Below are 19,289 nucleotides of genomic sequence, written 5' to 3' on the forward strand. Positions count from 1 at the left end.
ATTATGTTAATAACTAATAACATCCCACTACTTTTGCCAGTTTCTATGGATTCTATTCATTAGAAGCAAGTCACTAGATATATCCTACACTCAAGGGTAGTGGATTACACAAAAGTGTAAACATCAGAAGGCTGGAGTCATTGGAAGCCATATCAGAAGTTGCCTTCCATACCAAGTATTAGTGAGTGTGTAGGGAAACAGGTAATAATATAATTCTATTGGGAAACTAGATTGGTACATTTTGGAAAGCAATCTGGCAATAATTAGCAAAATTATTGCTTATATACTGAATGTCTGTGTCCCTCTAAAATTCACATGTTGAAGCTCTAATCCCCAGTGTGAAAGTATTTGGAGGTGTGGCTTTTGGAAGGTTATTAGGGTTAGAATAGGTCATGAGAATGGGGCCTAATAATGTAATTAATGCCCTATTTAAAAAAAGAGGAGATAGCGCTCTCTTTCTCACCCATCAAGGAAGGCCATGTAAGGACATAAGAAAAGGGTCTTCATCAAGAACCCAACCATGCTAGCATCTTAATCTTGGACTTCCAGCTTCCAAAACTGTGAGAAATAAATGTTTTTTGTTTAAGCCAGCCAATCTATGGTATTGTTATAGTAGCCCAAATGGACTAAGAATTATGTGTATCTAAGACCTAGAAATTCTATCCTTGAGTGTATATCCCAGAGAAATATATGCAGAAGTCCATAAGGGAACATGATTGAGGATGTTCTTCACAGCATTGTTTGTAGGAATGGAGTGGAGAGCTAACACAGGTGTTCCTCAAAAGGGGAAATAATGGACAAGCAAAACTTGGTGCATAAATGCTAATGGAATATGATGCAGCATTAGAAGCAATGAGCTAAAGATACATATAGCCACATAAGTCGAACTTAAAAAACATAGTGTTGAGTGTATAAGTTAAGAAACAAGATCTACGGCACAATACTATGCATTCAAACACCACATATTTAAGAAGGCCACATATTTCACAAGAGTACAAATATACGCAAGGACATAATTCAAACACATCAGAGTTGATGCCTAATGGCAGGAAGGAAATGAGTGTTGGAATCTAGGAAGAAGAAAAACAGATAAAATATAAAGATAAAATATAAATAAAATATAAGAGAAAGAACCTTACAAAACTCAATGACAGTAACATGGTCAGAGTCCAAAAATAGAATAAAAGATAAAAGCAACCTTCATGGGTGGGCAGTTAATTATAATCCCTGCCTGTAAGTCACAGAGCTGGCAGAAAATAATCTAATCAAATCAGCAGCCTTTAATGCCAAATGCTATAGGTAGAGAGCTTATTCATGGGAGCTTTTTGTTAGTTTGTAAGATGAGTCATATTTCCACTGATATTTAAATTCAGCCATATTGCTCTTGGAGGGATTTTAGGTAAAATATCCCAAACACTAGCTAACTAAGGGAAGGACACAGCAAAATAAACTGCTGAGTAGGGGTGGCCTTAGAGAACAGATTGCAGGAAAGATTCTTTCTCTACTATGTGCACTACCACAATTGAACATGGGGATATGAGGAACAGTGGTAGTTCAGTTTAGGAAAACTTTTGGGGGGATGTTAAAGAAAAGCCTCCTTTCTCTAACCAAACCATTTTTGCCTCCGTATCATTTCCCCTCCCATCCAGAGGTGTCAGGAATGGTACTTTGAAATGTCAGAGCCACATTTTGGCCTCCCCAGCAACCTCCCCAACACAGAGTGATGTCATAAGTAGTGCTTTGTGATGTCTGAGCCCCACCTTAGCCACCATTGGCTGGAGGACAGCCTAGCTGACCAATCAAAGCTGGAGGGTATGGGCCTTCATTGTCCTGGGAAGAGTTATATGCAGTAGAACAGTTAGGAGGGCAGACAACTGGGGCAGACAACTGGGAAGCTTCAATATGTCTAAGGTAACCAGGAAACTACCACAGCCCAATCAGGATATGGAGCGACCAACTTCAAGGTCGGAAGAGAGGAAAAAGATGAAGACTCCCTATCAACCCAGGTCCAGAGGTGGTGACAAAGTAAGATGACCCTACCCAAGCTACTCTTTTCTTCATTGATTTCCCCTCCCCCAAGAATCTTAACCTTTGCTCACCTGGCACAAACTCCTTCCTTAGCCCTGACATCTCCTCATGATGCCCCCTTTTCTATCAATATCCCATCTTCTTCCCCTAAGCCAATGATGCCCTTTTGGCCTCACTCTGTTGTTGTTCCAGGTACTGAAGACAACCCTGAAGGTAAAAAAACCCCTCCACAGGAGTTTGAGTAAAAAAGTCCCAGAAAAAACTACCAACCCTGTAAGAAAGCCTAAAAAAGCTAGAAGAACACCACTCTTTGGTCACTATCACAGACTGAATGAGACACTGAGGCAAAATGAGCCAGAGCAAGCCCAAGAGAAGGTGGAGAAGCCTACCACATCAAACGATGACCAGGGTGGCCAATAACTCCAGAGTGAGGCCAGAGACTTCAGTAACATCTGCTAAGTCTCCAGAGGTCTGGTGGCTGAGAAATGGACAATCGTGTAGACATTGAATTCTACAGCATCAGGGTACACTGATGGTACCTGAAATAAAGCCAACCTGTTGTGGTAATTCGTGTGGGTGTCTATGACTTCTCTCATGGTGGGATCAGGGAGGGAAGGGAAGAGGCAGTAGTACAAAAGGGAAGAAACATGGGGTAGTGTAGGGTTGGGGGCCAGACCGGGCCAGACTGGCAGAATCACAGTTAATCAGATCGTGGGGATAAAGACTGGGTCAGGACTGAGCACTGAAGACAAATTTCCTCCTTAACACTTGACCTAACGGGCAAGATGAGAAAGGGCTTGGTGTTTTTGCCTTTGGGAGGTGGGGGCGGCAGGGAAGAATGACGTCAAAGTGTAGATTGCCAGAGCCTATATGGGGTGAGGTGTGTGGGTGGCAGTACCATCCCCAAAGCTGAACAAGAAATAACTTCCAGGCCACCAACCCCAGGGTGGTGTTTTTTACATTTTACCCTATAACGTCAACAACTAGTAGTCCTCAGAAGAGCCAAAAATCTCACCCTAATGAAAGTTACTAAAAGCACCCTAAAGATGAAAATAATGGTGATTGGAAGCCACAAACCCAACACTGATTAGCCCACTTTCTTAAGAAATTTAGGGTGGAGCAGTGACTTTCCAAGGGCAGGGCAATGGGAACAGTCTGCCTTCAGTGCAGGCAATAAAGGAGAGCATTGTCTACAGAGAATTCTAAACGTATTTGGAGGGGAGACGATCTTTTATTTTTGTTCTCTCAAAGTTGTTCTTTTTTCTGAAGAGACTATCACTGTAAATGAGTTTATTAAAGTACAATTGACATATAATAATTGCACATGCTTAAAGTGACAGCTTGAGGAGGTTGGTCCTATGTATACACCATTAAACCATCACCACAATTTTAAGAGAGAACATAACCATCACCCCCAAGTTTCCTCCTGCCCCTTGGTAGTTGCTCCCTCCTCCTATCTCTCCCTGTACCCCCATCCTCAGATAACTACTGATTTGCTTGTTAGCTCTATGGATTGTACTGATTCCACCAGTATAAAATGCTACAAAATGTAAACCATACTAATTTTTTCCAGCTTCTTTCACTCAGTATAATTACTGTGAGAACCATCAATGTTCTTGCATACATCAATATTACACTTTTAGGTTATGATTGTTTTGTTGATAATTCAGTAGCATTTATTTTATTTTTTTTAAGATTTTTTATTTATTCATTTGAGACACAGAGATAGAGAGAGAGAGAGAGAGAGCATGAGCAGGGGGAGAGCAGAGGGATAAGGAGAAGCAGGCTCCCTGCTGAGCCAGGAGCCCGATGTGGGGCTCGATCCCAGGACCCTGGGATCATGACCTGAGCCGAAGGCAGACGCTTAACCATCTGAGCCACCCAGGTGCCCCGAGAATTTAGTAGGATTTAAAGGATGCTCCAAAGTTGCTTTAGTTTCATTTTTTTTTAATTTTGAGATTATAAATTTACATGCAGTTGCAAGAAATAAAAATATGCCTTATACCCTTAACCTTGCCCCCCCCCTCCAGTGGTAACATCTTGCATGTCTATAGTATAATATCAAAATCAGGAAGGTAAGATTGCTATGATCTATTTACCTTATTCAGATTTCACCAGTTATACATGCACTAGTGTGTGTGTGTGTGTGTGTGTGTGTGTGTAGTTCTGTGCAATTTTATCACCTGCGTAGTTTCCTGTGACTACCACTGTAGTCAAGATACAGAAAAGTTCCATGATAAGGATTCCTCTTGCTATTCATTTACAACCACAGCCACGTCCTCCCTCACCCCTGGAAGCCAGTAATTTGCTCATCTCCATAATTTTGTCATTACAAGAATGTTACATAAATAGAATCATTCAGTATGTAACTTTTTGTGATCGGCTTTTACATTCAGCATAAATCCCTTGAGACCCATTCAAGCTGTTGTATCAATGCGTTTTTTTCCTTTATTGTTGGGAATATTGCATAGTGTGAATGTACCAGAGTTTGTTAAACCACTCATTTATTGAAGGACATTTTGGTTTTGATTTCTGGAATTACAAATAAAGCTGATACAATCATTCCTGGATAGGTTTATCTGTGATCTTAAAGTTTTCATTTCTCAGAGATAAATGTCCAAGAGCAACTGCTGGGTCATGTGGCAACAGCAAGCTTAGTTTTGTAAGAAACTACCATGCTTTTTTTTTCCCCCAGAGTGGCTATACCATTTTATATTCCCACCAGCAATCTCTGAATGATAGTTTCTCTGCATTCTCACCAGCATTTGGTGTTATCATTAAACAAAAAATTGTTAAGTCATTCTGGTGCCTGTATAGTGATACCTCATTGAAGTTTTCATTTGCAATTCACTGATGGTTAATGTTGAACATCTTTTTATGTGTTCATTTGCTATCTGTATATCTTCATTGAAATTTCTATTCATGTCTGTAGCCCATTTTATTTCTTTCTTGACACTTGCATGATCAAGCTTTAATGAATTTGAACACAAGGCACAGTTTCCAGGTGTACATAAATATATCTCCATTTTACAGTTGTTTTTTGCTTCTTCTACTTCAATCTTTTTGGACAGTGATAAGAAAATCTTTAAACTTGTTCTTATTTAAGCAACAAGAACTTCCTTAATAGGACTTTATGACTTTTTTTAAGAGCTGATCATCTGAATTTCTAGGACTTCTTACAGTAAATATTTTGTTTATATTTCCTTTCTACCCACCTACCACTAGCTGGTTGTTGCTAGTTGTCTATAGATAAATAATGCTTTTAATTTCTGTATCAACACAGAGCCTCTTTGTTGGTTTCTCCAAGGTAGTATTTTCTTCCTCTAGTATATTATTACAGTTCCTTTTGGTTTTTATTTTTTCCCCCAATGAAATAAATATGGGTGCTCAATGCATCCCCTAATTATAAAATGCTGGATTGGGATTCCTATCCTTGACATTTATGATGATCTATCAGGGACTTCTTATGTATGCATTTTCACTCCTACTACAAAGGCACAGGTCTGCTTTGTGACAGAGGGCTATCTGTCACTCCATCCATCTTTGGTCCTGCAAATGTCCTTTTGGGTATTGCAACAGAGTCCAGACTTTGCAGAATACAACACATGTGAATCTTAACAGCATTTTTAGTCTATATTGTTAAAGTGGGTCACATTGAAATCCTGACTCTCCCAGTCATAGATCCACTTGGTATTTTCAAATTTAAAGTCATATAAGACTAGAGACAATTCTACATCCATACTGTATTGAGGTTTCTGGGGATTTTTCATCTATGTTCATCGGTTCATCAATAAACTCTGGCCTCTCCATTCCTTGGCCAATCAGAAAGACCATCATACAACAGGCTTAATGATAAAGGAATCTCTGGTCAATCACTGCAAACTGAAATAACTAAAAAGGTTCTTGCAGTTTAGTTCTGTCTCTCCTCACTCAGGCTCTGGTCTATTAGCTGTACTTAAGCAGAGAGAAAGTCCACTGAAAATTAATCATTCCATTGGCTACATCCACTTTACACAAGTTTCTGAAATTATATGTGCCAACATACCTCTGAGCCACATAATTCATGGTTATAATATCTAAATCAGCATAAAGGAAAAAAATAGCAGTAAGTCTTCTCAAGACAGCTGAACCTAGTACTGAAACAGGGTTCAACAGAAGCCCAGGCCAGTATATGGATGTCTGGAGGGAACACCTGATGGAAAATGCAGCTATGATGGATTTTTTAGCAGCACTGTGGACTTTTTAATTATTTTTTTATGTAGCATCCCATGATTCATTGTTTGCGTATAACACCCAGTGCTCCATGCAATATGTGCCCTCCTTAATACCCATCACCGGGCTAACCCATCCCCCCAACCCCTCCCCTCTAAAACCCTCAGTTTGTTTCTGAGTCCATAGTTTTTCATGGTTCATCTCCCCCTTCGATTCCCCCCCTTCATTAGCGCTCACTACAGCACATACTCTTCCCAATGTCTATCACCCAGCCACTCCATCCCTCCCACCCCCCACCACTCCAGCAACCCTCAGTTTGTTGCCTGAGATTAAGAATTCCTCGTATCAGTGAGATCATATGATACTTGTCTTTCTCTGATTGACTTATTTCACTTAGCATAATACCCTCTAGTTCCACCCACGTCATTGCAAATGACAAGATTTCGTGTTTTTTGATGGCTGCATAATATTCCATTGTATATATATACCACTTCTTCTTTATCCATTCATCTGTTGATGGACATCTTGGCTCTTTCCATAGTTTGGCTATTGTGGACATTGCTGCTATAAACATTGGGGTGCACGTACCCCTTCAGATCCCTACATTTGTATCTTTGGGGTAAATACCCAGTAGTGCAATTGCTGGGTTGTAGGGTAGCTCTATTTTCAACTTTTTGAGGAACCTCCATACTGTTTTCTTTTTTTTTTTTTTAATCTTATTTATTTATTTGACAGAGAGAGACACAGCGAGAGAGGGAACACAAGCACGGGGAGTGGGAGAGGGACAAGCAGGCTTCCCGCGGAGCAGGGAGCCCGATGCGGGGCTCGATCCCAGGACCCTGGGATCATGACCTGAGCCGAAGGCAGACGCTTAACGACTGAGCCACCCAGGCTCCCCTCCATACTGTTTTCTAGTGTGGGCTTCTTTTAAATTAAAATCCTCTGAATCCTTGCCCCTTGGAAAGTGAGAACAAAGGTCAAGAGAAATCAATAGTCCAAAGGCACTTAACACCCTTGTCCGTTGACCCACATCAGTGAGAGTTGAATGTCTGTCTGCTTTCTCATGGTCAAGTCTTAGAGCCTCAGTTTTCTTCAATAATACTGTGTTTTCCTGACTGGCAAAGCCCTAGTATCTCTAGCCCAGATAGGCTATCCTTAGGGCTACATGGCTTTGGACATTAGCACTGAAATCAAATGCACACTTAGTTTTTGCAACTCCTGAAGAATTTTCTCTAACGTTTGAGTTCTTGTTATTGTTGGCCCTCTCCTATTTAAGTCACTGCATCTCCTTCTCTAGTTCTTGCACTCTTTTTTAGAAGTTCCTCAGTTTAGTATCTCACTATGTCATTTTCAACAATGAGAGGACAACCCCAGAAATAAAGGAATCATACAGGTCCATCCTACCTGCTGATCAGAGCTACACCTGTAGCTCCTTTTCCTGAGTTTTTTTAATTCTGTTGAATGTCAAGGGTTCTTTATATATTTTAGACACAAGTCCTTCATCAGATATGCGATTTACATTTTTCTCAGTCTGTAGCTTGCCTTTCATCATCCTTATAGGATCATTCAGAGAGCAGAAGTTTTTAATTTTGATGAGGACCATTTTATGGATCATGCTTTTGGTGTCAGGTCTAAGAACTTTTTACCTGGCTTTCAGTGCTGAACATCTCCTCTAAAATATTATAATTTTACATTTCGACCTGTGATCCATTTTAAATTCATTTTTGTATAAGGTATGTAATTTAGGTCAAGGTTTAGTTGTTTTACTACGGAGGTCTAATTACTCCAGGACCATTTGTTAAAACGGCCAATAGTTATTCTTCCTCCACTGAAGTGCTTTTGTACCTTAATCAAAAATAGTTGGGCATATTTGTTTGGGTCTATTTCTGGGTTCTTTATTCTGTTGCATTGATCTGTGTCCATCTCTCACCAAACACTATACTGTATTCATTATGGTGGCTACATAGTAAGCCTTAATACCAAGTAGAATGATTCTTTCCATTTTATTTTTGCACTCTGTGGTTTTGTTATCAGGCAATGCTGGCTTCATAAAATGAGATATAAAATGCCCCATCCTCTTGGATTTTGTGGTAGAGATTATAAATCGGCTCTTCAAATGTTTGGTAGACTTTTCCAGTAAAATCACATGGGCCTGGACACTTTTTCTTCAGGACTTTCTTAAACTAAAATTCAATCTCTTTACAAGATATAAGATTAATTATATTGCCTATATAACTTTGTTGGGGGGGTTGTGGTAATTTGTGGTTTTTCAAGGAATTGATCCATTTCTTCTAAGTTTTCAAATTTATGAGCATTCAGTTATTAACAGTATTCCCTTATTATTTAATAACTGTAGGATTTGTAGTGATATTGGTCCTGGTCTTCTCTAATTTTATCTTTGCCAATCTTGCATATAGTCAATCTTGGTATATGTTCTGTAGGCACATGAAACAAGTGTGTATTGTGCTATTGAGTGGAATGTTCTATGTTTACATAAATAATATTCTCTTCGTCATTGTTTTGTTCAGTTATTCTATTCTTGTTGATTTTTGTCTAGTAGTTCTATCAGTTACTGAGTGTTGGGTGTGTGAAGTCCAATGCTAACTATGGCTTAGTCTAGGTCTCCTTTCAATTATCAGTTTTTGCTTTATTTGGAAACTCTGTTGTTTGGTTGACACACATTGAGAGTAGATATATCTTTGATAATTTTATAATCATGTAATGACTCTCTGCCTTTAGTAATTTTCTTTGCTATGACATCTACTTTATCTGATATTAATATAGTCATTCCTGCTTTTTATTTTGTAGTAAAACATACCTGACATAAAATTTTCCTTCTTAATGATTTCTAAGCACACATTTCAGTAATATTAAGCACATTTATGTCGTTCACAATGCTGTAGCATGTGTCAGAATTTCCTTCCACTTAAAAGGTTGAATGACACCCATTGTACATATACACCATATTTTATTTATCCATTCATCCATCAGTAGACACTTGGGTTACTCCCACCATTTGCCTATTGTGAATAATGCTGCTATAAACATGAGTATACAAATATGTCTTCAAACCTGCTTATAATTCTTTTGTGTATATATCCAGAGTTGCTGGATCACACAATTCTATTTTTAATTTTAAAAAATTTTAATTCCAGTATAGTTAACTTACAGTTACATTAATTTCAGGTGTACAATATAGTGATTCAATAATTCTATACATTACTCAGTGCTCATCAAGATAAGTGTACTCTTAATCCCCTTCCTCTATTTCACCCATCTCCCACCCATCTCCCCTCTGGCAACCACCAGTGTGTTCTCTACAGTTTAGAGTGTTGTCTTTTCATGAACAGCCATTTTTCTAAAGAAGACATCCAAATGGCCAACAGACACATGAAAAAGTGCTCAACATCACTCGGCATCAGGGAAATCCAAATCAAAACCTCAATGAGATACCACCTCACACTAGTCAGAATGGCTAAAATTAACAAGTCAGGAAACGACAGATGTTGGTGAGGATGCGGAGAAAGGGGAACCCTCCTACACTGTTGGTGGGAATGCAAGCTGGTGCAGCCACTCTGTAAAACAGTATGGAGGTTCCTCAAAAAGTTGAAAATAGAGCTACCCTATGACCCAGCAATTGCACTACTGGGTATTTACCCCAAAGATACAAATGTAGTGATCTGAAGGGGTACATGCACCCCAATGTTTATAGCAGCAATGTCCACAATCGCCAAACTATGGAAAGAGCCAAGACGTCCATCAACAGATGAAAGGATAAAGAAGATGTGGTGTGTGTGTGTGTGTGTGTGTGTGTGTGTGTGTGTGTGTATGTATAGTGTGTATGGAATATTGGAATATTATGGAATATTATGCAGCCATCAAAAAAACACGAAATCTTGTCATTTGCAATGACGTGGGTGGAACTAGAGGGTATTATGCTAAGCGAAATAAGTCAATCAGAGAAAGACATGTATCATATGATCTCACTGATATGAGGAATTCTTAATCTCAGGAAACAAATTGAGGGTTGCTGGAGTGGTGGGGGGTGGGAGGGATGGGGTGGCTGGGTGATAGACATTGGGGAGGGTATGTGCTATGGTGAGCACTGTGAATTGTGTAAGACTGATGAATCACAGACCTGTACCTCTGAAACAAATAATACATTATACTTTAAAAAAAAAAAAAAAAGATAATAGGAAGAGAAAAATGAAGGCGGGGGGAATCAGAGGGGGAGATGAACCATGAGAGACTATGGACTCTGAGAAACAAACAGGGTTTTAGAGGGGAGGTGGGAGGGGGAATTGGTTAACCCAGTGATGGGTATTAAGGAGGGCACGTACTGCATGGAGCACTGGGTGTTATACGAAAACAGTGGATCGTGGATCACCACATCAAAAACTAATGATGTAATGTATGGTGACTAACATAACATAATAAAATTTAAAAAAAAAAAGAGGTCTGCATTCTTCCTTCAGAAAGTGGAAAAAAAAATCTCCATCTTGGATAATTATGAAACTCATGATCCAGATTTACATCGATACTATAGCCTTCAAAAATTAACCACTTTCCAAAGAAGCTAAATGAAGATTTTTGTAACTAATGGCGTCTAAAACATTTTTCTTCGGCAAGTGGAAAAGAAACTACAGTGGGATATACAAATTTGTAATCAGTTCACATGCAACTCAGTTAAATACTCATAACTCAATAAACATTAACACTTATCTTTACATGTGTATGCCATGATATGATGAGGTTCAACACTGTACAACTTGTTCCTTTCACTTAATCCTTATTCTCTTAGGGAGCTTGTATTTGTACATTATATGGAGAACGTGACTATCCAGCACTCTTTTAAGATACTACAGCTGAGACCAACTTGTTCTACCATTATTACTACCTGAAACTTATACCTTCTCCACATGTTATAAAAATAATCTTAAAACTACACATGGTATCGCCCAAAAACCAGTATTTGCAAGACTAATTTGTGATGTTTTATCTAATTATCTGAATGGGGAGAACTGGAGACTAACACTCCAATCACTAAAATATCTTGGGAGATTTCTTTCCTACTACTTCCTTTGTTCTGTATCAGGAAATCCCTCTGGTACCATCTAGAAAAACATCTGCTACCCTTCTTGTCTTTATTGTTATCATTTCACTATTTGCTTTATTCCAAGCCAATATTGAGCAGAAATTGAAAGTGAGTATACTCAAAACTAGTCCTTCAACTCATTCTCTTTTTTTAATATCAGAGAGTGGACAGAACTAAAACATCAATCAATGCTAAGTCAATAACACTGAAAGAAAATGTTGTTTCTTGCTTTCCTAATCATCCTTCTTCTAATTACTTCCTGAACAAAATCTGACTTTGAAGACTGTGATGTGACCTTCATTTTGACTATCTTGAGTCAAATCATTTGGTATGTCAGCTCCCACTACTTGAAAACATAATTTTGAAAGTGGCAGTCTAAGTGATTGCCCCTAAACAAGGGAAGGGATACTATGTCTCAGCTCAGACCGATGGACTTGCTTCTCAGAGCCCCACATGATAAGTGATGTATTTGGCCATGGACAGCTGCTACAAATCACTGTTAGCCAAACCTGTATGTGTGGTCTGTTTCTTTCTGGCATGTAGACAGTCATGCCTTATATTGAAACATTTTGAATTGATGGAAGTTTCCTATTCATCTTATAGTATTGCATTTGAATTTCTATATTGTGTTTTCTGAGGGAGTATTATTCAGAACTTATTCTGCATACTTTTGTAGTACTTTACACCATAAATATTCTGTCAGCCAAACAAGGTTCCCTGTTTTCAGTACAACATCCATTATTCACACTCAAAAAGGGCACTGAAGATAAGGCTCAGCATTCTGTGTGAATCCTGGTTTCTAACGAGTGCTGGCCTTAAACATTTCTTCTGTATTTTGTGTACACAGGCCTAGCCTTCAACATCCTGCCAAGATAGTAAAATATGCATACAATACTTCAGAAAAAAACACTTTTTTACCATCATAGTGATAATTTATTTAGAACAGGGTATTTATATAGTCTTACTTATCTACCAAAAAGTTATGTTAATATTAAAGGCAAAATAGTAACTTCACATTGGAAGAACTTAGCAAACCCCAACTTAACTGATTAAAATGAGTATCACCAGAGCGCCTGGGTGGCTCAGTCGTTAAGCGCCTGCCTTCAGCTCAGGTGATGATCCCAGGGTCCTGGGATCAAGCCCCGCATCAGGCTCCCTGCTCGGCGGGAAGCCTGCTTCTCCCTCTCCCACTCCCCCTGCTTGTGTTCCCTCTTGTTGTCTCTGTCAAATAAATGTTTAAAAAATAAATAAACCAATAAATAAAATGAGTATCACCAACAAAGGGAGAAACTGACATCACACACCTAATGAAAGGATGCATCGAGAAGAACACTGCATCTTTTTGGTGTTATTTCTACAAAAAAAAAAAAAATGCATAACCTGAATCTATCATAAGGAAATATCAGATAAACCCATATCAAGAGATATTCTATAAAACAAGTGGCCTTTACTCTTCAAAACTTTCAATGTCATTAAATAGAAAGTATAAGGAAGTGTTGCAGATTAAAGGAGATTAAAGAAACATGACAACTACATGTAATGAATTACCTCAGGTGGATTTTGAAGAAGGAAATACAACTATGAAGGTTCCTATTTGTACACAGTCAAATTTGAATATGGATTTTGAATAAAAGAAGGGTCAGAAAACTTTTTCTGTAAAGGATCAAATAGATATTATACTTGTGGGTCATATGGTCTCTACTGCAGCTACTCAGCGGTGCTGTAGCTCAAAGACAGTCAGACAATATGTGGTTGTGTTCTAGTAAAATTGTATTCACAACAACAAGTAGCAGTGGTCCATATTTGACCTGAGGGCTATAGTTTTCAGATCCCTAAATTAGACTATTGTATCAGTGTTAAATCTCCTGGTTTTGGTAATTTTACTGTAGTTTACTGTTCTAGGATATACCTGCTAAAGGTATTTAGGGTAAAGACTCATAATATGTATGACTTAACTCTTAAATGGTTGAGGGAGCAGGGGAAGTATATTTCATATATACATACATGCATATATACATATACATGTATATAGATTATAGAGAATAAAGAGGGAGAGAAAATGTGATAAAATATTGATTAATCTGGTAAATAAAGGAATTCCTAGTACTATACTTGTCACATTCTATAAATTTGAAATTGTACCAAAGGTATCAAAAAATCTAAATTTAAAAAATAAACATGTATACCAGATAAATGTTTGTTTTTGTCATTGGTTTTCTAAACCTACATAGTCAATACATCATTTTAAGCTGCTCTTCTCTCATTCACAATAGCTATACTTAAATATTTTTAAAACTCTCATTTTTAAAATGTCTTGACTCAACAAGCACCCTATCTTTAGTTCTTTTTTTTGACTTTGAGAAATGTTCTTAAACTTAGCATTGAGATGGTATAGTAGAAAGAAATTTGTGAAGTCAGAGGATCTGAATTTGAACTCCATCTATGTTTATTAGCTGCATTTATAGACAAGTCACTTAACTTCTCAGTTTACTCATTTATAACTATGTCATAGTGTTCTGAGCACTGAGAGATAATGAATATGATGCTGTAAAATCCATGAAGTGCTGTGCCCTCATTTATAGCCACTAGATTTTCTAAGCTAAAGAGCAAATGCAAAATATACCATTGCATTTATAAGTGCTCTTAAAAGATCAGATGGATTTACTTGTATGAAGCTGAGGATTTTGAGACAAGATGTCAAACTGGTTGAGTTTGGAGAGGGAGCCCATGTTAAAAAGGAAACAAGGGAAGAGTCAAGATATTGACAGAACCCATTCTTACACTCATACCTGAAATAAATGTGTGAGAAATCCCTCCAGAGCCATAAAAATTGTTTGGGTCCCAGCATGGGGGGAAATGACTAATTGAAACTGGAGCAGGTGAAGGACCCAAGGCAGGGGGATAAGCTAGGGTAGATGATTCTATCTGTACCCATTAATTTCTTCTACATTGTGTGATCAAAGTGGGCTAAGTGAAGCATGGAACTGGAAAGTACCTCCCAATTACAAACTTACAAACCCGCTTACAAACCTCTATGTCTACACACTATTCCTGCACAAGTCTCAGAGTACTCAGAGCCTTCAGAAAACAGAATACATGTGGAAAAAGCAATGAAGTATAGAAATAAAAGCACAATTAAGAGAGTATTCGAGCCTGGGCACGTGGATCTGTACCAGTTATAATAATGTGGGGCAATCAAAAGAGAGTCTTCAATATAAAATTTAAAAATCCCAACAACATCCTGCTTTTAAAAGATATATTTAAACCTCCAATGGATAGGAGTGTGTGTGCCTGTGTGAGTCAGAAGTGTGCAAGACCAGAGATGTAGGATGAGATGTGTGCACAACCATGGGGAGGCTTTTCATACTAGTTATGTCTGCACATCAGATTATTTGGGGGGGGTAGAGGTAGGGAATGGGGGCTTTTGCAGATTAAAATGTTAGCCTTATAAAAACAAATGAAAACCAATATTTTTTTTTTTAAGATTTTATTTATTTGACAGAGAGAGGCACAGCGAGAGAGGGAACACAAGCAGGGGGAGTGGGAGAGGGACAAGCAGACCTCCCGCCAAGCAGGGAGCCCGATGCGGGCCTCGATCCCAGGACTCTGAGATCACGACCCGAGCCCAAGGCAGACGCTTAACAACTGAGCCACCCAGGCGCCCCGAAAACCAATATTCTTAATAATATAAATCTAAACCAACAAGATTTAACATCACAAAGAAACATGTTTTTTGAACCTGGTACAATTGAGGCAGTTTTTAAATATAACCACAGATTATTAGAGACTTCTTCATTCAAGAGGTGAGCTCCATTTCTTCTCTATTTGAATCTGGGCTAGCTTGGATGGCTTAAACCATTAGTGTACCATGGATGTCCCTCTATGTGCCTTCTGAGACTAGATCATTAAAAAGTCAAGCAGATTCCATCTAGGTCTCTTAGAATACTTGCTCTCTGGATGCTCCCTCTTGGAACCCAGCTGTCATGTTGTGAAAAACCTAAGCCAAGTGGGGAGTCCACATATAGTTACTGTAGTCTATCCTGGCTAAACCCAGCCTTCAGTACATTGCAGCCTTGGTGCCAGACATATGGGTAAAGAAACCCTCAGCTGATCGCAGCCCTAGTCATTAAATTATTCCAGTCTCTGGCCCCAAATGTTGTGGAGCAGAGAAGAGTCATTCCTGCTGTGCCCTGTCTAAATTCATGTCCTATAGCATCCCTGAACATAAAACGGTATGGTTTTACATGGCAATACCTAACTGAAACAACAAAAATTTTAGAATTAAGGAATGATAAGTCTTTATATGTCTTGAGGAAAAAACACAAAATAAGCCATAAGCCAAATGTTAAATAAATTCTGATGTAAATAATGAGATCCTTTGAGCTTAAGAACAAACACTAAGATCACTGGAGAGGTCTATTTCCCCATATCATGGCTCTTCCTCCATTGAAGGTGAAAAAAACATCAATTCTTCAATAAAACTTTTAGTATCACTTAAAAAAAAAAAAAAGAACAATGGAAGTGGTATCTTTCAAAATTGTGGAATAGAAGCACAAACTTACAGAGAAATTTATACATTTGAATATGCTTATTAGAATATGTGGAAAAATAATTATTCAACTAATTAACCTTGAAAAAATCAGTAAATCTGAATAGTAAAATATAAGGACAAATAAATGTGATAGAAAATAAAATAGGAGAATTAACAAAAGATGATCTTTTAAAAAAGATAAATATATCTATGCATGACTCATCAATATAGCTAAGGCAATCAAAGACAAAAAGAAGATGCAGTAAACAAAGTAGAGATCAAAATCAAGCTCGTATAATTATACTGGGCCCAGCCAAATGATCCACAGTAATGCCTCCACTGAAATCTAATTTGATAGATTCTCTACAAATGCTGAGTGTCCTATTTAAGAAGCATCCTTTTGAAAATTGTTACTTTTATTTTTTTTTAATTTTTTTATTGTTATGTTAATCCCCATACATTACATCATTAGTTTTTGTTACTTTTATTTTTAAAAAAACCCTAAAATTGAATATAAGGATTCCCCTATATGTTCTTCTTAGAATTTAATGTCAAGAAAACAGTTGTTTTGGAGGCTCAAATGGTTTGCTTCTTTTCATCAGAAAAAGACAACATTATCCAGTGGATCCTGCTTCTTGTTTAGGCTGCTAAATTCATTGTTCAGTTTCTATGCTTCATTCATTCCAGACTCCAACCTAATTCTCCCTCTTTTTAAATAGATTTTGTATGTATTTATGTGTGTGTTTATTCTTTTTTTTTTTTTTGTATTTCAACAGCATTTAAGATTTTCATATTGTATCTTATCTTAAATCCTTTTAGAATTACATTACTTATAAATTACATACTGCCTAAATCTCTTAATTATCTGGAACATGAGTCTTTGCTATACTGAACTCTCAGGTAAATATGTACAACTACTTATCAAATCCACCAGGTTATGAGGCCACAGACCTTGATTATTTCATAGTCTAAATTGACATTTACTCCCACAAAGAAGTGAGTGGTAAAAAGTACTAAGCTCTTTATGGTCAATCTCAGGATGCAAAAAATATACAGGTTCATTAGCTCATTCTTAAATATTGAATTTTGAAATACTTTGGCCAACTTGGCTCTATACAAGGTAAATATGAGGATCGAAAGGGTGAAAATAAAATGATATATGAAGCAGTTTTTTTTTTTCAAATGAATCTGCAGTGACTGCCTAGGTCTTTGTTCTTTTGGGCCTTTCTTCTTCACACCTGAAATGACTTAGCCTGACCATTGATAAGGCTTGGCCTGAAACTACACCCTAAAACTCTAGCCAGAGATGAATGCAAATGCTACAATGCTCAGCCTCCAGCCCCCCTTGCTAGGTTTCTGGACATAAGAGGCTCTATGAATTTTAACCAATTACTAATAGCTCAATTTTGTTTTTCAAAAAATAATACCGAGAGCCCCAATATCTAAAACAGGTAAAAGCAAAACTGCCTGAGTTGAAGCACAGATAAGAGACCCTGAGGCCTGGCTCTTACAGGTCCCTAGTTTGGCCATCTCCATTTTGACGGCTCACTCTTCTTGGTGTATTTGGTACTTCTGAGGAAAAAAATGATCAATAAAAGCTTAGCCCATATCTTGGTTAATATAGATGATGCTACAATAAATATAGGAGTGCATCTTTTTTTTTTTCAAATTAGTGTTTTTATTTTCTTTGGGTAAATACCCAGTAATGAAAGTATTGGATATTTCTATTTTTAATTTTTTGAGGACCCTCCATACTGTTTTCCACCCGAGCTACACCTGTTTACATTCCCACCAACCGTGCACCAGGGTTCCTTTTTCCCCACATCCTTGCCAAGATTTGTCTTTTTGATTTTAACCATTCTGACAGGTATGAGGTGATAGCTCATTGTGGTTTTGATTTGCATTTCCCAGATGATGAGTGATGTTGAGCATATTTTCATATGTCTATTGGCCATCTGCAGGTCTTCTTTGGAAAAATGTCTATTCAGGTCCTCTGCCCATTTTTTTAAATTGGATTGGCTTTTTTTGGTATTGAGTTCTAGAATTTCTTTATGTACTTTGGATATTAACCTTTTCTCAGATACATCATTTGCAAATATCTTCCCCCATTCAGTAGATTGCCTTTTTGTTTTGTTGATGGTTTCCTTTGCTGTGTAAAAGCTTATTTTGATGTAGTCCCAGTAGTTTATTTTTGCTTTTGTTTCCCTTGCCTTAGGAGACATATCTAGAAAAATATTGCTATGGCCAATGTCAGAGAAATTACTGCTTGTGTTGTCTCCTAGGATTTTTTTTTATGGTTTCAAGGTCTCATATTTAGGTCCTTAATCCATTTTGAGTTTATTTTTATGTATGGTGTTAGAAAGTGGGTCAGTTTCTTTCTTTTGCATGCAGCTGTTCAGTTTTTCCAGCACCATTTATTAAGAGACTGTCCCTTATGTTTATTGCAGCATTATTTACAATAGCCAAGATACGGAAGCAACCCAAGTGCCCATTGATAGATAAATGGATAAGGAAGATATGTGTGTGTGTGTGTGTGTGTGTGTGTGAGAGAGAGAGAGAGAGAGAGAGAGATAACAGAATATTACACAGCCATAAAAAAGGATGAGATTATACCATTTGAGACAACATGGATGGACCTAGAGGGTATTAAGCTAAGTGAAATAAGTCAGACTGAGAAAAAGTACCATGTAATTTCACTCATATGTGGAATCTAAAAACACCAAATGAATATACAAGAATCAGAATCAGACCTATAAATACAAAAGCTGGTGGTTGCCAGAGGGGAGGGGGTGAGCAAATGGGTACAATAGGTGAAGGGGAGTGGGACATACAGGTTTCCAGTTGTGGAATGAATAAGTCATGGCAATAAAAGGCACAGCATAAGGAATAGAGTCAATGATATTGTAACAGTATTGTTTGGGGACAGATGGTAACTACACTTATGGGGAGCATAGCATAACATATGGAGAAGTTGAGTCACTGTTGCACACCCGAAACTAATAACACTGTGTACCAACTCTACTCAAAATTTGAGTAATTTTTAAAAATTAAAAAATTCAGTACCATTTCATTTGCCTTTGCATATTTAAAAATGTAAGTGGATTGCTTGTATTAGGAAACACCCTTTTCTGAAATGCAAATAAATCTAATACATTATAAGAGGAAGAGAAAGCTTAACACAGCACAGAAATTAATATGTAAGAAGTAGAAAAGTGAAAAATATTTAAGTTATTTGACTTCTCTGAATCTCTAAAATAAGTTAAATAATAGTGACTGCTTTCTAGGATTAAGTGAAGTAGTGTGTATATTGAAGCACAAAAGACACTTAACTTTTAGGGGGAAATAAAAACAAAACAAAATTCTGTGAATTTTACCATTAAATTATATACATGTTACAGTTAACATCAATTCATTAATGTTTTT

At 37.5% G+C, this 19,289-nt stretch overlaps 1 pseudogene; it reads right to left on the bottom strand.

Annotated features, from left to right (window-relative positions):
* Positions 1–5,271: 5,271 nt before the first annotated feature.
* On the bottom strand, positions 5,272–7,601 carry LOC116647095 (annotated as a pseudogene).
* Between the last annotated feature and the right edge of the window lie 11,688 nt (positions 7,602–19,289).

The sequence above is a fragment of the Phoca vitulina genome, unplaced genomic scaffold, assembly GCF_004348235.1.
Source record: "Phoca vitulina isolate PV1807 unplaced genomic scaffold, GSC_HSeal_1.0 scaffold39, whole genome shotgun sequence".
In the NCBI taxonomy this organism is placed as follows: Eukaryota; Metazoa; Chordata; class Mammalia; order Carnivora; family Phocidae; genus Phoca; species Phoca vitulina.